Source organism: Lynx rufus, unplaced genomic scaffold (genome assembly GCF_022079265.1).
Source record: "Lynx rufus isolate CCGP_SWC_20201006 ecotype Redwood Valley unplaced genomic scaffold, mLynRuf1.p SCAF_18, whole genome shotgun sequence".
NCBI lineage: Eukaryota > Metazoa > Chordata > Mammalia > Carnivora > Felidae > Lynx > Lynx rufus.
Genome location: NW_025814832.1, coordinates 28,017,069 through 28,036,991, shown reverse-complemented (window position 1 = coordinate 28,036,991; position 19,923 = coordinate 28,017,069). Strand labels below are relative to the sequence as shown.

At 60.6% G+C, this 19,923-nt stretch overlaps 1 protein-coding gene and 1 long non-coding RNA gene across 7 annotated transcripts in view; one reads left to right on the top strand and one right to left on the bottom strand.

Moving 5' to 3' along the window:
* Window positions 1-19,923, top strand: part of SEPTIN9 (septin 9) — a 150,235-nt gene that overhangs the window by 103,602 nt on the left and 26,710 nt on the right. Inside the window, exon 1 of one of the 6 annotated variants that reach the window (XM_047081303.1) lies at window positions 12,941-13,102. The exons of 4 other annotated variants lie outside the window; for them this stretch is intronic. The gene's annotated coding sequence lies outside the window, so the exon portion shown is untranslated. Of the gene's footprint in view, window positions 1-12,940; window positions 13,103-13,381; window positions 13,468-19,923 lie in introns of those variants that run through there. One more of the 6 variants, XM_047081306.1, reaches the window with a different exon arrangement.
* On the bottom strand, window positions 5,974-13,418 carry LOC124513384 (uncharacterized). The gene is made up of 2 exons (XR_006962377.1): window positions 13,332-13,418; window positions 5,974-6,288 (listed from the first exon to the last, which is right to left on the bottom strand). It is a non-coding gene; the product is annotated as an uncharacterized LOC124513384 (long non-coding RNA).

Below are 19,923 nucleotides of genomic sequence, written 5' to 3'. Positions count from 1 at the left end.
CTAATTAAGTCCTTCCGCCCGCCGAGAGCAGAGCTTGTGTGGGGCCTCCCCCGACCCCGGGGTGGGGGTGGGGGTGGGGGGGTCCCCTCGTCTTCTGGCTCACGAGAAACCAGACATTTTGCGCGTGCGTGTGGGTTTCGGGACAGTGCGGGACTGAGCCGCTGCCCGTCTGCGTGGGTCCGAGTCGCGCTTTCGACTTGGGGGGGGTGCCCTTGGCTGGGGGTTCGCAGGCGTGCTCCCCACGCTCCCTGGGACAGGCAGGGTTCCTCGTCTCCCATCCAGGCAGCTCCTCTCCGGCCTGCTTTCCGTGGAAGGCTCCCTAGAACAGGGCCTCGCAGTGAGGAGGCAAGACCGGCCCAGGCCCTTGGGCGGCCGTCCCCCCACCCCCTCCCCTCTGCCCACCTGGGCCACCTTCACCCCGTCCTCAGCTGGAGGGAGGGGGCAGAAAAGGCAAAGGAACAGGACGCGAGGGAGCCATGGGTGGGGCGGGGGTGGGGCGGCGGGTGGCCCCAGCAGCACCTGGTTCCGCGAAACCCCGAGTCCCAGGTATTCCTGGGCTCCCCACGCCCCACCCCTGGCCGGCCTTGAGGGTTGGCGTTGGCTCTCGTGCAGGAAGCTAGGGCGCGTCTGGCGGAGGGAGGGAGAGGAGTGGTTTTGAAGACGACAAGGAGATCTTTCACCGTCCTCGAGTGTGGACGGAGGGTGGTGGCCTGGGGCCTCCGTGGTTCCTAACTCAGGGGGGTGGTCGGTCACTGGGGACTAAGGCCGGTTTCCAGCTTCTCCGCTGCTCTCACCCGAAGGGAGAGAGGCAGGCGGGGAGGGCGGCACCTTCTGTGGGCTGGGGCCTCGAGCTGCAGAGGACGGACGGGGCCCCGACCACGCAGACGGGGGTGTGGGGGTCCGTTCACGGTGACCAGGGCTGCCCTGGGACTCCGCGTGGCCTGGGGGCGCTTTACCTGGCATACGCACCTCCTTTAATCCCATCATCCTTGCCGTGAAGTCAGTTCTGTTAGTATTCCCATTTCACAGCCGAGGAGCTCAAGGCAGAGGGATTGAGTAACCTGCCCAAAGTCACACAGTTAAGTGGGCGTCACGGAGGGAAGGTTTGCATCCCGGAAGCGTGACTCCCGAGCCCCTGACGTACCTCCTCGGACCTCTGACTTAACTCTCTCTCCTTATGGCGGAGACCGTGAGGCCAAGAGAGGGGCGGTGAGAGTTGGCCAGGGTCACACAGCAGGTTGGTGGCCGAGCTGGAGGCCCGGCCCCCAGCCCTGGTTCTGTGGCCTCCCCTTAAGTGGCTGCCTGTTTGGAGGTGGAACGACCCATCCTTGGGGTGGGGCCGGGTACACAGGTCAGCGAAGCCCAGTCTCCCCACACATCATTCCAGAAAGATGGGGCACCTGAGGGAGACAGACACCCTTTGGGCTAACGACCACAGCTATTCGTCATGGGATCCTTTACGGTTTTGAGGGTGTCCTTGGGCCTCCCACCTCTGTCCCGCACTCGGGCACTGGGCGGCCTTCAGCTCAGGTACGTTGTGTGTGTGTGGGAAACTGCCAGAGAGGCATCTGAGCACGTTTGCTCCTGAGCCCTGCCTTTGTTTCTTTTTTTTTTTTTTTTAAACGTTTATTTATTTATTTTGAGAGAGAGAGAGAGAGAGCAAGAGGAGAGGGGGCAGAGAGAGAGAGAGGGCGAGAGAGAATCTCAAGCAGGCTCCGCACCGTCCGTGCAGAGCCCGATGCGGGGCCCGAACTCATGACCCATGAGATCGAGACCTGAGCTGAGATCAACAGCCGCACGCTTAACCGACTGAGCCACCCAGGTGCCCTGTGAGCCCCCTGCCTTTGTGTCCTTGGTGAGGCGAGACCCTCTCAGGGGACCGCAGTCCGCACACCGTCCCCTGGGGCAGGGCCGGAGCTCGGGGGCCGGGCTGCAGGCAAGCGCTGTGCCCCCCCGGGGTGTGTGTGTTCTCACGTGTGGCCTTGACCGCGCACGCGTGCGCTTTTATGCACGAGGGCTCAGGGGACTGGCGTGGTGGGAGTGAAACTTCCCGCCCCTCCGGCCTCGAGGGGGAGGGCGCCGGCAGGAAGTTGGCGGGCAGCAAAGAGTTAATGCTGGATCCCGCCGCCCCTGTGGCTCCTCCAGCTTTTCCCAGGGAAAAGGACAGGAATGAGAGGCCTCTTCGGAGGAAGGGGTGGGTGGGGGGATGCAGTGAGAACAGGCTTTCTGCACAGCACCTCGAGCCACCCCGCATATTTAATCCCACCGACTTCTGCAGGCCAGCTGTTCAGAGCGAGCCCGGAAGGTTGGAGGGAGAGCTTCCAACAGCAGAAAGGGTGGAATGAATGTGGGATTCATTACTGGAATTTGGCAGGGCGAGGAGCCTCACTTTCTCCCCCGAGATGGGACGGGGGCGGGGAGGCCCTGGGCCGGAGCCACGGAGGGGTGGGGGCTGTCGGGCCAGAGCCCCTTCCCATCCCCCCACAGCGGAGCTCCTGGGGCCCCTGCTCGCCGTTCCCCGGGCCCACCCTTCCCCTGAGAACCGCAGGCGGGAATCACGTCCCCGGCTTGCCCCCCGCGCCTCCCCGGCCTCTGCCGGAGAGAACGGCCTGGCCTCTGCGGCCCCTGCCACCTCCAGCCTCCTGTTTTGCTGCCCTGGCCGCTCTCACGGAGGCCGGGCCGGGCGTGGGCAAGAGCGGCTTCCCGGCAGCCGCCCTCGGCCTGGGAGCAGCTGAAACGTACCGACGCCCCTGCGGGGTGGGCCGAGTGTCCGGGCTTTGGGAGGGCACCCGGGGAGAGGGCCAGGGTGCCACCACGTGGGACCGGGCACAAAGAAGCGTCCCCAAGCGTTTCTCAGGGCAGGGGGTCCCACTGGGTTCCGGAAGCGTTCTCTGCGGGTGCAGTTGGTGGACTCTCTCTTTAGGGAGGAGAAAGGGAGAGGCCCAGAGGGGCCAGTGTTGGATTCTGACCTCCACAACTGGGAGATGACAGATTTACGTTGTTGTAAGTCCCGATGTTTGTGGTAGTTTGTTACAGCAGCAACAGGAAGCTAATACAGTCAGGAAGTGGTGATCTTCTGGAAAAATTCCGGAGGCATCCTCCATGTCCCGAGCCTCTGTGTGCCCACTTTGGGCTCTCCCAGCCTCTCCCAGCTCCAGACCCTACAGGAAGGCTCCCCTGGGGCAGCGCAGGAAAGACACCAGTTGAGAAACCTATTTATTCCCCTTCTCACAAGTGAAGGCGAGGGTGAGGGTCGGAGCACTGGCCTCATTTTTGTGTTGTTTTTTTTTAAGTCTATAGCCTGAAGAGGGTTCAACTTCCTGACTTGTGAGTGAGCACACTGAGGCCCAGGGAAGTTCAGTGGCGGGTTCAGGGGTCTGCAGGGAGTTCAGACCGGGTGTTCAGCCCGTCCCCCGAAGCACTGTCCTCAAGTGGTGGTAGATGGTCACGGGTGTGGGGGCCTCCTCGTCAGGCTGCTGCCCTCCACCTCCTGCCGGCATCACTAGGCTGCCCAGGGCTCCCTGAGACCTTGGCGAGTGGGTTTGCGATGCCCGCTGACCCCGCGGGCCCCCCTGTGGCCAGAAGTTAGAATTTAGGCTCTTCGCTTCTGGCCATGAAACAGTCATTTCGTGAGCTGAGCGGGGACCCGGTGAGCAAGTCCCCACCCCTCACTACCGTGAGCACCGCATTCTCAGGTCTGGAAACAGAGCTGCGAATGACACTTTAGGACAGTTGGGACCTCCAGCCTCATCACTTGCCGCACCCCCCCCCCAACTTGACTCCCAGAACTCCTTTCTGTGGCCCCCCGTAGGCCCCCCCTGCCTGGAACGCCTGCCTTCCCACCGGGGTTGGGCCTCTTTCGGGATTCATTAAGAACAGCCTCGCTGGGGCGCCTGGGTGGCGCAGTCGGTTAAGCGTCCGACTTCAGCCAGGTCACGATCTCGCGGTCCGTGAGTTCGAGCCCCGCGTCGGGCTCTGGGCTGACGGCTCAGAGCCTGGAGCCTGCTTCGGATTCTGCGTCTCCCTCTCTCTCTGCCCCTCCCCTGTTCATGCTCTGTCTCTCTCTGTCTCAAAAATAAATAAACGTTTAAAAAAAAACATTAAATAAATAAAAAAAAAAAGCTTTGTCTTGAAGTTACCTTAGCCTCTCAAGACGTTACAGAAGCAACCATAGAAAGTTCCCGTACCCTTTACCCAGCATCCTCCCTCAGGAGAGCTTGGTTCGTTATCAAAGCCAGGAAATGACGGTGGTCTCATTCAGCTCTTACCAGCTTTCGGGGCCTTTACTGTCTTCGGTGTGTGGGTCTGTGAGATGTTACCACCTACCTGGATTCATGTAGGGCACCCCCCTCCCCCCACCCCAGTCGGGAGACAGAGATGTTCCGTCCCCGCAAAGAATATTGCCTGGTTTTGAACTTACCTAAATGGCGCTACGGAGCACGCTGTTATGAGACACATTTTTTCTTTCATTTTGGCTCCTTTCACTGAATGTTGTGTATTCCTCTTTTCATGTGCTTTTTACTTTTATTTTCTTGAGACCGGCAGAGAGAGCGTGCACGTGCACGAGTGAGCGAGGGACAGAGAGAGAAGTGGGGCTCAAACTCACAAACCGCGAGATCGTGACCTGAGCCCGAGGGGGACGCTCACCCGACCGAGCCACCCAGGCGCCCCCGAAGATTTCTTGAGTTTTTAGTAAACGTGCACCATCTCGGACAGTGAACAGCTGGAGTCTCTGTCCAGCCCGAGCAAAGTGGGCTCCCGAGTGGGGGCGGGGGGGGGGGCTGGCACTTGGGGTGCTCAGGTGTGTGGGGTGAGCCCGGGGAGGGTCAGTGTCCCCTCTCTGAATGATGTTCCAGCAGCTTCCCAGCCTGTGATTTCCTGAGCTCTTGGTCCTGGGAGGAGACAGAGGAGGAAAGAGCCGGGCCGTCTCGCGGGCCTGGATCACACAGGCCGCTTCGTTTACCGGAATGGTGGTTTCACCTAAAGGCGTGAGGGGTTTCGGGGACCCCGCACCACAAGCGGGTTCTGGGGCTGACAAAAGCCTCGTGTCAGGTAGCCTGAGACCTCAGGCCTGAGGCCGAGGCCTCTGCCCCCAGAGGAAAAAACAAGGCTTCCGTTGGCTGGGACGTTTTCTGCCAGGTCATGAAAACAGGCCCAGGAGTCACTGGCTCCCCTTAGGTGGGAGCATCGTGTGGTTTTCAAAGCCCTTTGAGGTTGTCAGCTTGTTATCATCTTGCTCAGAACCCCACAAGGGGGGAGGGCAGGAGGTCTGAGCAGCCTCCTTGCCAGCAGCCCAGTAGCAGGTGGTTTGTCGCCCTCGGTTGACAGGTGAGTAAACTGAGGCTCAGGGAGGTGACGACTTTTGCCGGCTAGCCACCGAAAAGCTCACGCCTCGTTATTCCCCTAGGGCCTGCGAAGATTTCTTCAGCGTGTGTGTGTTTTTTATTTATTTTTGAGAGAGAGGGAGGGAGAGAGAAAGCGTGCGCACAGGCCAGGGAGGGGCAGAGAGAGACGGGGACAGGGGATCAGAGCCCAACGCGGGGCTCCAACTCACGAACCGCGAGATCGTGACCTGAGCCCGAGGGGGACGCTCACCCGACCGAGCCACCCAGGCGCCCCCGAAGGTTTCTTGAGTTTTTAGTAAACGTGCACCATCTCGGACAGTGAGCAGCTGGAGCCTCTGTCCAGCCCGGGCAGCGACACGCGCTGTTTGTTGTTTTGCACGTCCCGTAACTGGGAGCGCGTCACGTAGAGTAGCATCCTTGCGCAGTTTTTCGTGCTTGCAAATTAAGGTCCTGCGCCTCATGCCCGTGGTTCTGGTTTGTGCATTTTCGCTGCCAGGTGGTCATCGGTGGGTGGATATACCACAGCTTTCTGTTCTCTCCTCGATGGACATCGGGTTGTTTCCAGTTTTCGCCGTTAGAAACAATGCGAAAGAAAGAAAGAAAGAAAGAAAGAAAGAAAGAAAGAAAGAAAGAGAAAGAAAGAAAGAAAGAAAGAAAGAAAGAAAGAAAGAAAGAAAGAAAGAAAGAAACAGTGCTGCGTACCCATTCTTGTGTCCCCTGGTAACCCAGGAATGTGGATTTAGAAATATTATTGTAAAAACCTGTAGCCTACCTGCGGGGCTTGTGACCTCTGTTCCCGCCCCAGCCTGTGTCCAGAGAGTCTGGACTGATCTGATGCCTGGCCTGGAGAGAACGGACGGGCTGAGAAGTCGAACCCGTTGTGTCCCACTTCCTTCTCTCTGGGGCCCTTAGAAGGTACTGTAGAGGCAAAGTGGTTCCACGTCTGAAAAGGTTGGGAGTTAAAGAGTTTAAAATAAAAATAAAGGGGGGGGGGCGCCCCGGTGACTCAGTCGGGTGAGCGTCCGACTTCGGCTCAGGTCGTGATCTCGCCGTCCGAGAGTTCGAGCCCCGCGTCGGGCTCCGTGCGAACAGCTCAGAGCCTGGAGCCTGTTTCGGATTCTGTGTCTCCCCCCCCCCCTGCCCCTCCCCCGCTCACGCTCTGTCTCTCAAAAATGAATAAATGTTTTAAAAAGTTAAAATTAAAGAACCCTCACATTATAAAATGTCAAACATTTGATGTGCTGGTGTATGTACTTGTAAACCTCAAAAGCGGGATGGTGGAGGGTAGCAGTTGATCGATATAGTTGTGGAAAACTTTTAGGATGGGGGTATCTTGCGGGGCAAATTTTCCTGCTTTAACAGACTTTGAGAACCAGGGGTCTGAATTCCTGGCTGTGGGTGTGGAAGGTGTGGATCTGCAGTGAAGAGAGGGTTTTTTTGGGGGGGGGTTGGGTTTTTTTTTTAGTAGGTGCTGGTGAGGAAAACCTTTTCCTCTATCCTCTTAGGTTCAGTCCTTGGGGCCTGCAAATTAAACTGACAGGCACCGCACCCCCCCAGCCCCCCAAATTAAACCGATAAAAAGCCATACGTATGAGCCAGAGAAAAGATAGCTCTAATCATGTACATATGGGAGTTTGCAGAAAAATATGACTCAGATGGGCAGTTAGAATTGGAAGCTTCTATACTATCCTAGTAGGGGAAAGGGAGGGGGAGAGGAACGTTTCCTGGAAAACAAATGACTTTTTGGAAAGATAAATGGCCCCTTAGGACAGATGGGAAGTCGATAGCTTTGTGAGTGTCTGTTTAGGTGTGGTGCAAAGACTTCTCATCTCTTGTGATAAAGTCCGACTTCCCTGGTTGCTTCGCGGAGGGGAATGATGGCAACCGTGTTCTTTTGCGAGTTCTGCTTTTAGATCAAGAGATTTCAGGAGCTCAGATGTCCTTTTTCTTGCTCTTCCCGGCCGGGCCGTGGGCTGTGTGGAGATACTTTAGCAAAAGCCCGAGCCTGGCCCGCTGAATCTCCAGGCCCCCCCCCCCGCCCCCCATCAGCAAGAACTGCGCGGACCTTCGGGGTTAAAACCAAGTTTCTCTGGGCCGAAGGGTTGATTTTGTCCTAAGGCAGGATAAGACCTCTCGAGGATGGACGCTTCCCCCGGACGGTTGAAGGAGCTGTTGACCCTGAGAGCTGCACTCATCCGAGCGTGCCTCTTGGGTACATTCCGCTCCAAATGCTGTCAGGATCTCGCCAGATCCCAGCTGTGTGTGTGTATGCATCTATCAGGCCTCAACGGTACTTCTCAACCCGGACCGCACGTTAGAGTCCCCTGAGAAATTTTCCAAAAATACCAAGCCCTAGATCAGTTAAATCACAATTGCTGGGGTGGGGCCCGGGCGTCTCTGTTTCTTACCCGCTCCCCTTAAGAAGGATGGAGTGCTGCTAGGATTGAGATCCTGTTTCCAGAAACCAAACCAATAATCCTGCCCTTTCTCAGCCCGCGTCCCGGAGCCTCGGTCCCCCTCTAAATACGAAACCCTGTATGGTTTGACTCAAAATCCTATCATCTTAGCTGCTGGGCTTTTTGGTTTGGGCCCTTGTTTCAGCGAAGGGGAGGGGAGGACCCACAGTATCACACCTAAAGGCGACCTGGAGCGCCCCCACCTGGCGGTCCTCCCTCCTGACACCCTGGAGTGTTCCATAGACACCTTGGGGGTTTTTACTGGTCTTTGTAGGGTCTGAGTGTTCCGATGCTGGGCGTCTAGGATTCTGGCTTTGTATCCGCTGGGAGTTCGGAGCCCCAGGGCGCGCAGTTACCGAGGGAGGGTGGGGTGGGTGGGGCTGGGAGTGTGCCTGGAGCTTCTTTGATCCCACTGAGTGGCCCTCGAGCCGGGATAATGCACCGGGATAATGGGATGACAAGCGGTGGCTGCAGACGAGGAGCACAATTTCCTAAAGTTAAGATATCGTAACATCGTTTCTAAGACACGCTGTTGACACAGTGGCTTTGCTAGAGGAGAAAGAAATGTGTATTAAAGCCTCCTTGAGGGACAGTGGAGGAGGGAGGCACGCTTGTTAGAAAGGAGGAAGCGGGGCCTTCCTGCCCTGCGCTCCCCAAACACGTTCCAGGAGCGGGTGAGTAAGTCAGCCTGGCAAGTGCTCCAGATCCGGGGGACCGAAGGGTGGTCCCGGCTGAGGGGGGCCATCTGGAGGACTCCCTGGAGGCGGTGGCCTTTAGCGGGGAGCGGGGCAGGGGGTGGGGGTGGATTTTAGGTGGGGTTTGGGAGACGGCAGGGCCTGGACAGGGGGTGTAGGCTCATTAGAAAACAGCATGTGTAAGAGGTGGCCGAGCTGGGAAGACGGTCCCTGGGGTGGCTCTGGGGACGGAGGAGAGGCTGTTCTCCTCTCTCTCTCCAGGGGGGCTGGGATGAGGGCGGAGGAGACCCCCCTGTGCTGTTGTGCTGTGCAAACCCCTGCCTTGGGGGATGAGGGGAGGGGCCCGCCAGGTGGGCGGAGCCAGGTGGCGGCCCTGAGAATTTTGTCAAGTGGTCGGTTACCAGTGAGAAGGGCAGAAGCCAGACGGAGGTTAAGATGCCAGCAGGTGGTGGAAAGATAGAAGCCACAATGCAGACCGACTGTTAGGCGGTGGGGAGAGAGCCCACGGGCCCAAGGAGGGGGCTTGTGTTTGAGACGGGGGGCAGCCTGCCCGTGTTCCTCCTGGGCCAGGTTGCAAAGGGACCAGAAGAAAGACGTCAGCTAGATGTGACTCAACCGCCAGCCTGCAACGCTAGCCTGCGGCGAGAGAGACTTTGCAGGCCTCTCTCCCTGCAGGCAGGCCTGAGCCCTCACCCTGGGGCCTCTGGGAGCCCCCACCTCCCCAGGGACAGCAGGACCTTGTGTGGGCTCCCCTCCCCGGGGGGGGGGTGTGTGGCTGCACCTGCTGGCTTCCCACATCAGCGGCAGCCCCCTGCCCTCCCTTGTGGGAGTCCAGTGACCGTCCGGCAGAGGAGAGGGAAGGATCCTTTCTTCTTGGCCTTTGATGGGAAGCATCGGCTGCCTCCCGCGGGGTTTGCCCAGGGTGGGTTGGGAAAGAGGTTGTAGGAGGGCTGAGGCTTGGCAGGAGCGAGTTGGGGGCCCCGGGCCCTGGGGCGTGTGCGTGTGTGTGTGTGTGTGTGTGTGTGTGAGAGAGAGAGAGAGAGAGAGAGAGAGAGGGAGAGGGAGGGTGTGGTGTAACCACTTCCCTTCCCTTCTGCTGCTACTGTGAGCCACAAGAGGGTCTCAGGCATCACGTGGGCATCACAGGGGCATCACGTGGGCATCACGTGGGCATCCCGGCACTGCAGGGTGGGTGATGCCCTTGGACCGTGCTCTACTCCCAGTGGGCCCATTTGGAAGTGGGAGCCTGACCCAGCTGTCCCCCTGTGGCTTTCAGAATAGGACCCTGTGGCAGGCTCCCCCAGGGAGGCCAGTGGGTGAGCAGCACCCACTGGCGGAAATGGTCTAGGGCATCCTTGTCACCAGGGGACCCCCCCCCCACTCTACCGCAAGGCCTCCTGGTGCCCAGTAGGGGGGCTTCCTTGGCTTTGTGGGCAAGGGTCGGTCGAGCTCAGGGTTGGACAGTTCGACTTAGATCCCCCTCGTTGGGGCTGGGAGGGATCCTCTTTGCTGCTCCTGGACCCGAAAGTTTCCTTCTGGCCCGGAGCGTCCCGTTTCTTCGTTCCTGCGAGGAAGCTCCCCCCTTACAGTGGTCCGGTCGGGACTGCAGGCCGTGTGAGTGTCCTGGGGCCGCTGCGACAGAGGCCTCACACAACAGAAACCTGTGCCCCTGCAGCTGTGGAGGCCACAGGCCTGGGGACAGGTGTGGGAGGGGCTGGCTCCTCCGGGAGGCCCCTGGGGAGTAGGGCGCCCTCGCTCAAGAGGAAAAAGGATGCGTTAAACTTGCTTTTTTTTTCTGTAAATACTTTTGTATGGCATCAAACACACAGGATGTGAACTTTACCGTTCGAAAGACTTAGCACTTTCACAGTGTTGTGCAACAGCACCATGATCTAGCTCCAGAACATTCTCATCAGCTCCAAAGGAAACCCCGTGTCCGTTAAGCAGTCAGTTCCCACTGCTCCCCCCGCCCCCAGTTTGGCAACCTCAATCTGCTTTCTGTCTTTATAGATTTCTTTTCTAACCAGTGAAGCTGTTTGTGACTTTGAAGTCAGTAAACAAAGGCAGGATGAGTCGTGGTTGGAAGGACATACACGAGGGGATGTTGGAGTGTGGAATCCCTGGGCTCACAAAGGGCAGGGTTTGTGGTAGTTCAGCTGGACCGCACGCTCCTCTCCCTTTCTCCTTTCTTGGGGTCCCCGCCTGGGCTCCCACCGCCCCCCGCCATTCTCCACTCTCTCCCTTTGCACATGGCCCCAGTACATCCGCAGAAGGGGGACACTGTGATGTCGGGATCGGTGGCCTCAGCGATATCTTTCAGTAAAGCTACGGTGGGTCCCATCAAGCTGTGGCCTGCAGCACCCCCAAAGTAGCCACACCCCCGCTGTCGAAAGGGGGGTGTGGGGCTACAATCAGACGGTCTACGTAAACAGCTGTCCAAGGGTCTGGTGTAACCAGGGTGAAATCGAGAATGTCCGGGACGGTAGCCATTTGAAACGTGGCTATAGTCCAAGCCGGGGGCGGGTGGGGACGGGGTCCCGTAAGTGCACGGTGCACATTGGACTTCATAGACTTCAGTACGGAAAGCAGAAAGAATGTAAAATACCTAAAAAGTGTTTATGTTGATGACATGTGGAGGCTCCATTAAGTGAAATGTATGACACGTCACCCGTTTCTTACGGTTTTCAATGTGGCTACTGGAAACTTGAGAATTACAGACGTGGGGTGCTTATCGGGGACCTGCCTTCTGTTTTCTGCTGGGGGATCAGGTGGGGAGCCCTGCGGGCTTCAGGCTGTTCCTCTAGTCCAGGGACCCCCTCCTCCTGTGCTCTGGAGACCCCCATCGGGTGAGCGATGAGTGAGGGAACATGTGGAAAGCACCCGGGTTGTCTCCTGGGCCAGAGGTGAGCAGGGAGGGGAGGAGGTAGGGCAAGGGGCGGCCTCGGAGAGCGTGAGGTTTGCCCACGTGTGGCCCGGGAAGGGGTGGTGGGCCCTGGGGGGCAAAGCTAGGTCAGGGGCAGAGAAGGAGCTTCTAAGGGGAGTACTGAGAAGGCGGCCCTCTGCCCACAGGACAGGTGCAGAGTGGAGGTGCATATCCAGGCTCCTTGTTAACCTTGACACCTGGGACAGGAGTCCCCCCTGGCATCCTTTGTCCATGGTTCTTGGAACTGTCCTTCGGGGCCCCAGTGACAGGGGCCCAGCAGGGTGGGCAGGGGGTGGCAGGAGCCCTCGACTCCCCATCCTAGGAAACCACCTTCTTGGAGGAAAGAGAGGCGTCAATTTTGAGTGGCCACTCTTCCTGATTCTGGTCGTCCTGTCCCACTTTAGTTCTCGTGACTACAGTTGATGGGCCCATTTTACAGGTGGGGAGGGCCCGAGCCCGCAGGGTTGGGTCATGAGCCAAAGCTATCTCCCGGGAAGGGGGCCTGATTCTGGCGTCCGCCTCCGAGGCCCGCGTCTCAGATCCACCACCGTCCCCCCTCCCGCCGTGATGGGAACAAGATCTCCGGACACGCATCCCTCCCCTGGACGCTCCCCGTCTTTGGCCAGGTGCCCAGAGACCACGGTGGCGGCTTTGCACTCTGTGTGGGGTGGGGAGGGGAGGACAGCGGCCCCCTGAAGCCTTCATGGTTCGGAGTCCGTGGCCATCAGGGGTGGGCAGTGCTTGGGCTGGTGCTGCTGGGGAGAGCTGGCTTCTGAGGAACCCCAGGGGGACCAGCTGGATGTGGCCGGTTTGCCAGTGTGGCCAGTGGGTGGGTGCCTGGGGGCCTCGTCCACCAGCCACGTGGGGGGGCATGGGAATGGGAAGGAGAGCCGGCCTGGGGAGCGGGTCTGGGCCAGCTGGCCCTCACACCACCTTCTCAAGGCGTACTCCTCTGCACTTGAACGACTCACTCCCCGCCCCTGCAAATCCCCCCAAAACCCGCGGGAGCTCTCTGCTAGTGGGGAGGAGGCCTGGGGCTCCCTCGGCCACTCCAGCGCCTGGGAGTGACTCACTCAGGGGTCAGAGGTCGTGGCAGATCCCAGCGTCCAGGCCCAGCCCCAAACAGGGTGGTTCCCAAGCTCCTCCCTCTGGGGACCACCTAGCCCATCCCCCCTGAGGGTCCCAGCACCACACCAGGTTCTGCGGGGGAGGGTGACTCATTGCCAGGGCCCTGAGGGCTGTAGAAGCCGCGGCTCCGGGAAGAAAGAAGTGCTCAGGGTGAGCTGGCCCCGCCCGTACCTCCCCGCCCCTCCCGGCCCCAGTTCCCCTTCTCGAGGCTTCTCCCTTGGGGCCGTCTCCACCAGGGCGCGCTTAGGCAGTTGAGGCTTTGGCCCTTGACCGCTTTCCTGGGGGAGGTCTGCCGACCTGAGGGAGCCCGTCCGATAGCCTGGGTGTGTTATCTGAGCCGGCCGGGGGTCAGGACCCGTTTGGGGCTCACCTGGCAAAGGGAGGGGGGTGCTGGGCGGGGCAGCAGGGACCGAGGGCGCCCCCGGGCAGTGTCAGATTCCCGGCACCACCCTGCACTCCCGTCCCGCCCGCCTCCCCCGGGCAGGACAGTCTGGGAGGAGGGGACTCTGCGGGCGCCCTGACTTGTGGCCGGGGCAGTTGGGACTGGACGTCCAGGTGAGCCATCTTCCCTCTCTCCCTCCCGGAGCTCTTTCCTGGGGGACCCTGTCGCTTTCCTGGAGGCCGGCTCGGGAGCTCGGCTCCTTGGCGTTTCTTACGCACAGAATGCACCCCGGTTGGTTTCGGGCCTGCAGCCGGGCGCCCCTTCTCTCCTCCGCCCCCCCCCCCCCGACTCTGCTCCCCTCGCCCTGCCCCCGAGCCTCCCGGCTCAGGCGGTCCCTCCTACCTCTGCCCGCGCTCTGGGAGGCTCCTTGTTCCGCGGCCACAAAGCCCCTTTGATCCTCTGCTCGGCTCCGAGCCATGTGACCCGGTGGGCGGGCCGCGCTCTCCGGCAGCCAGCGCAGCCCGACTCAGCTGCAGGGGTGAGTCCTCCGCTCCCTTTGTTCCTTGCGGCCTCGCACCGGCGGTGGCCGGGGGCCCTCAGGTGGTGCGGCCGCCCGGTGGTCCTCCGACGGCCCGGTGGCGGGGCCGCGCGCGGCGCCTCCCCGGGGGTCCCCGTCCCCCACCCGGGCCCGGCCCCCCGCTCCCCACCACCAGCCGGCGGGACGGCTCTGGGTCCCCGGGAGAGGGGCGGCGGGAGCTCGGTCTCCACGCGGGGCCCAGATTTTCGGCCGCGGAGCAGGAGAAAAGGGCTTTGTGCGGCCACAGCTATCTCTTTGTAAATATTGGGCCAGCTCAGCCGAGTGGCCAGGTCCTCCCGCGGCGGGGAGTTTCTCGCAGCCGCTTTCCCACTCGCGGGGGGCTTCCCTGGCTTCCAGGAGGCCCGGGAGGCACTCGGATTGGCCACCGCTGCCTCTTAAAATCGTTCCGCACAGCTTGTCAGCCGTTGGGGCGGGCGGCTGGGAGGCTAGCTTCGGCAGACCCTGGACATGCGGGTGCCCCATCTGGTATGGGCGCGGGGGACCCTGCCGCGCTGTCTCCGGGTCCTGGGGACGGCGGGGGGGGGGGTGGGCGTCTGGAAGGCGGCTGGTGCCCGGAGCATCCTGGGGGGCCGATGCCACTCCCTGTCAAGGAACGGGGCTGTGGGGGGTGGAGGTGACGGAGGAGCTCCTTGGGGACGTGCCTTCCAAAGAACTTTCCGGCCGAGACGATGGGAAATCCCCCAGACTCAAATCCCACAGCCAGCCGGGCGAGTCCCCCCCCCCCGCCCCCCTCGTGCACCAGCGCTGGGATGGCCGGGGTGCTTCAGAGCCTGCGCCCTCTGCTCCCAAAGCTTCATCCCACTGCCCCCCGGGGATCGACTCAGCCAGCCCCGGTGCCCCTCTGCTTCCTCTCTGCCAGGAAATCTGCCTCTTTTGTCAGAGGTTTGGGGGAGCATCTCTGCCCACCAAAGAGAAGTTTGGAATTCCTTTCCTGGAGGAAAATGTGCCGCCCGGGCAGTGGCTTCTGGCGGTAGGGGTAGCACCCTAGCAGGAATTTGGTTTGGATCCCACACGGAAAATCCCGTTAGGCAAGGACGGAGAAAAAGCCCCCCACTCCCTTCTAATCCCTTGTGTCCCCTTCTAATCCCTTCCAATCACGTGTGGGTTTCCCACCTCGTTCATGGGCGCTTGGCCTCCGTGGGTGTTTACGTAAATGTCATTTCTCTTCTGGCTGGCTCCCCGTGGCAACCCAGGGGGGCTCCTTTTCAGGAAATAGGAAGCAGAATGAGTTTGTTGGACCATTTGGGGCTGGAGGACCAGTGTCCGTGTGGGACCTCTTTGGAAGGGTGGGATGCTTGCTTCTGTCCCTTTGGGTCTCCTTCGGGCTCAGGTGAGACTACGGAGGGAGGCCTCTTCTGTGGCTGACCCCTTTTAACAACTGCGTTGTCGGTGGCCCCTCCTGGGCATCCCCACTGCCCCCCCCCCGATTATTTCCGTGTTGGGGCACCTGCATCACTAATGTGTCTGCTGGTTTCTGTCTGTATTTCCGACAGACTGCTCCGTTTGACTGGCACCGTGTCAGGGACGGTGGCCAGTTCAGCTGGCGTGTGGGGAGGGCCTACTCTGTGTGGGGCACAGGGCGCTCTGAGACGCGGGGAGGGGGCAGCCACAAGGCCCCGCCCACCCAAGCCAAAGACAGCCCAGGTTGGGGCCCGTGGGTCATTCCCTGAGTGCCCCAAGCCTCGAGAACAGAAGCCCCGCACCCCTTAAGGCAACCAGAGTCTCTGGGCTGACCTACCTCCCACCACCCCCTCCCCTCTTCCCCAGCCACGTACCCTCCCCACTTCCTGTTGTGTCATAGCCTGAGCTGTTCTTGTCAGATAGGATGAGACGCATTCCCTAGGGGCCTTCAGAGAAGGGGAAGACCCTATCCTTAAGAAAGCACCCCCGCCAGCCTCTAGCCTAGCTTCCTGTGTTGTCAGAGGCTTAGGAGCTTCCGTTATCCGATGCCCCCTGCACATTTAAGGCTCGGGCCAGCTTTCCCAGGCCACCCAAGGGGTTCTGGGCTCCCTCCTGCTCTCCTTGGCCAGGTGCACAGGAGGGATGACTTTATTTCAGGGCTGGTGATCTCGGAGATCACCGCTGCCCACTTCCCCGCAGCCGAGCTCTCGGGGAAGATGCTTCCAGCAGAAATCGCAGCCCTTGGCCAAGACTCCATTCCCAGACTTCTGCCTTCCAGCGGCAGGCTTTGATTTGTTTATTGAGAGCCATCCTGGTTCCTTGGACAGGTAGGGACCTGCTCTCAGGCGCTCAGTGGAGCCTTGCGAGGCCTTCCCAGGAACGCTCCCCAGGGTGGCAGGCAGTGAAGTCATCCGTGCGGGCCAGCCCGTTCTCCGAGGAGTAGGCTGGGAAGCCAGGGGAGGCCCACAGCTAATGATAGGCCTTCCAGCCTGCCCGCCTTGGCTTGTCCCTGGGCTGGGGTGGGTGAGTGGGGTCCAAATGCCCCTTCCTCTCTCTCTCTGTTATCGCCACCGGGAAGGGCCGGGCCGCCGGGCCCAGGAGTTCCGAGTTCTGATTCTAAGTTCGGGCCCTTGCCCTCTGGACCAGCCCGTTCCCACCTTGAGAGCAGAATTGGTGCTCAGCCCTCGGAAGCTGGTTTCCGGGAAGAGGGTCTGGGCCTTGGTTTGGGGGGCTGCAGCTTCTCACAAAGGGTCTGAAAGGCGAAGGTGAACCCGTCAGCTCACTCCCCTCTTCCTGGCTGTTCCAACCGAAATGTGATTTTTAAACGTTTTAGTTTAGCTGGATCGTGGCAGAGGCACCCCCAAATTTCTTGTGCCTCTCCTGAAGCTGGGGGTGGGGGGGCCACCCTCGGGGAGATGTCGGCTCCCGAGCAGCCAAGGTGGCCCTCGGAACCCCAGCTCCAGGCTGGGGTTGAGTCACTGACACTGACCCTGCCCCTCCCTCCCGCCCCCCGCCCCCACACTTGGCCTTGGGGAAGAAGGGCTCACCAGGCATTGATTTCCTCCATTTTGCACCTGGCTTGCAATCCCTACTTCCGGGACCTGTGTCCCCAGAGGCCTGCCAGCCCCTACCCTGCCCTGCAAATGCCAGGCACCGAGTGCCCAGTCATCTGAACGGTCATTGGAGTGTCCTTGCTGATGTCCCCAGCGGAGTGTGTCCTACCTCCCGGATACTTATCTCCTCCCTTATCTCCCAGGCCAGGTTCTAGGTGCCTGTCACCAGGCCTTTGACGTTGGGACCACAGATAAGATTTTCCTAGCTTGGAGCGGGACGGTGATTTCAAATTCACTCTCCTGCGTGGAGAACCCCCACCCCCCCCCCCCCCCCCCACACACACACACACGGACCGGACGGGGACATTGTGTCCTGTCTTTCCCTAGACTGTGGACTTGTGTAGAGATTGCATTTTATTGATCTCTGTCTCCGGCCCCAGACCTCCCAGGAGCTTGCTCAGTTAACGTTTGAATGCATGCACGGTCAGCACGGTTTGCCCAAAGCTTTTCATCTTTTGTCCAAATCCTCTGGTTTCTGTACGACCAGCTCCGGAGAGCCTTACGAGAACAGCCCGTGGCCCTACTGTCTTTATACGTGCTCTCCTTGGAGTGTTTCTTTTCTTTGGGATCTGAATACATCCTCCCGGTGCAGGGGACTGGACCAGATGGGCCGGCCCCCACTCTGGGCCCTGGTTCCGGGGAAGTAGGGGACTGAGGACAGGATCCACGTTGCCACCCGTTGGCGGGTATCAGCTGTGGGCTCCAAAGACCCATGACGGGGGGGGGGCAGGGGCCCCCCTGGGTCGGAGGGAGAGTCGCTGCTGTTTTGCAGACCACATGCTCTGCTAATGCAGGGCTGGGCCCTCCAACAGGGCCCGTCCTGCTGACCACAGTTGACTCCGGGCCCGGTGTGCGGAGCCCTCAGTCTTCCTCTTGGAGAATTTATTGAGGTGATGAGGCTGCTTCAATGCCCTACATGACAGGTGGAAACTGAGAAAGTTTCTCTTTGGGGAACACGTAAGGTTGCCTATTAGGAATAAGTTTATTTATCACAGAATAAATGAGTCTTTTAAAATTACTTCTTTTTCACAGAGAGACAGAGACAGAGCGTGAGCAGGGGGAGGGGCAGAGAGAGAGAGGGAGACACAGAATCGGAAGCAGGATCCGGGCTCCGAGCCATCAGCACAGAGCCTGACCCGGGGCTCGAACTCACGGACCGCGAGATCCTGACCTGAGCCAAAGTCGGACGCTCAACCGACGGAGCCCCCCCGGGCGCCCCCAGAATAAATGAGTTTTAAGCTGATTCCTTGAGCCACCTCTGCTCCAGGCCACCTCAGCCCAAGGCCGGTTTGACCTACGTCGATCCGAGTGCCCTCCTCACCGCCCCCCCCAGAGCCCACCTGGCCAGCCGAGGGGCCGCTTCATGCTTCCTCTCTGCTGCTGAATAGTGCCCAACAAGCCTTGTTGGCACCTTCCTGTCGGTCTTCCCGCACGTCCGGAATGTTCCAGTTCAGGGCAGAAGCCCGTTGTGCCCTCCTCTGGTGCTTTCCTCCCCATCTTGGAGGCAGATGCCAGGACGAAGGCCTGGGAAGCAGGTCGGGTTCAGTGACTTATCTGCTGATGCCAGATTGGCAGCACTGGAGCTGGGGCCCCCCGCCCCCCGCCTTCCCATGTGTCCCCTACTCAGGTGTAGAGTGAACCCTCCCCCAGTCCCCTCTTAGGGCCCCAGTGGGCGGAGGCCCTTAGAGGCAGGATGTGGGGGCCGTTCCGAACCAAGGGAACTCAGCGCCCAGGTGAGGCTCCCAGCGAGGCGGGCGGTGACTCCGGGTGGAAGCCGGGAGGTTGGGGAACAGTGAGGAGCCTGGCGGAAGTTCCTGTGGAAGGTGAGGGGAGAGGCGGGCAAGGGTGGGGCGGCCAGGAGACCCCTGTCTTTCTTTGGTGGAGACCTGGGCCCAGGGACCAGCCCCACCTCTGTGAACTTGGCATCAGCCGGCCACCTATGACCGGGTCAGCGTTTCCTGAGGCTCCTGACCAGCCCCCACATCTGCTTTGTCGACCTGCTCGCTCGCTGGGAGAGCGGCCCGCTCCCCAGATTCCGTGAGAGGATGACATTGCAGGGAGAGCTTCACACGTGGGGCCAGGGAGCCGCCTGGTGCCTGCCGTGCACCTGTCGATGGCCCCGCGACCTTACACACGTGCCGCGTCGCCTCTGAGCCGCCGTCCGGTTTCCGGAAGGCGTACCGCTTCACGGGGTCAGCACGGAGGTCACAGAACCTGGACGGGGAGGTGCCAAGTGCGTGCGGCCCCTCGCCTGCCGTTCTCCTGAGTCCTGACCTCGGGGCAGCCCTGGGCTGAGCAGGGTAGGGGGACCCACGAGGCAGGCCTTCCAGAAGCTTCCATCCCAGTTAGGTGGCAAGTACACACCAGCTTGGGTGGCTCCGTCAGTGAGGCGTCCGACTCTTGATTTTGGCTTGGCTCATGAGATCGAGCCCCGAGGCGGGCTCTGTGCGGACGGCGTGGAGCCCGCTTGGGATTCTCTCTCTCTCCCCCCCCTCCCTGCTTGCGTTCTCTCTCTCAAGAATAAATAAACATTTAAAAAGATGCACCATCTGTAAGATGAGAGGCTCTAGGAAGGTGTCCTAGGACCTGCTGGGGGTGGGGTGGGGGTGGGGGGGGGGTCCCAGGAAGCAGCTGCTTTGCAATTGGGACTCAGCAAAGGTTCCAGGGCCCGGAGTGTTGAGATGCTCCCTCTGGGCTCTTTGGAATTTCACTGGAGACACAGAGGAGAGCAGCTCAGGGGCGGCTGGGGGAGCGGGACCACAGGGGAAATTTCAGGGAACATGTGGGGGTGGGGCGGGGGCTGGTGGGGGGGGTGGGGCAGAGGAGGGGCTGGGGGGTGTGGTGCCCACCTGTCCACATGGAGGTGGCACCCCTCAGCAGGTGCCCGCTTCCTGCTTCCTGCACAGAGTTCCTCAGCCGACCTTCGCCATCCTTCCAAAGGTCTTGGCTGCCTCCCCGGCCTCCCCCCGGGGCTCGCAGTGGAACCGGAGCACCTGGTCAGTCACACCTTGCCCGTGTGCCAACAGCCACTTCTGTCTTCATTATTTCCTTATACGTTTGCCCAGCAACGCGTTTTGGACACCACTCAGCAGGAAGGTGCAGAAATGCTTCTGGGCCTGAAACCCAGGCCTGGCCTGCTCACATCTCCTGGGGCCCATCGTGGGCCCGCGGGGAGGATGAGCCAGTGGCCTCTCCCTGCACCTGTCGGCTGCTAGATCCCAGATCGTGGGGGAGACGTGTGAGTCAGGGACGGGAGGCTGGTTCTCCGAGGGCCCCCGTGTTTGTGGGGCGGTTGGGGTGAGGACGGTCCCACCGCGTGTGCCGCCCTGAGCCGGCCCCTCGCCCTGGGGTTCCCCGGGGACGGCTGGGGAGTAAAGCCCTA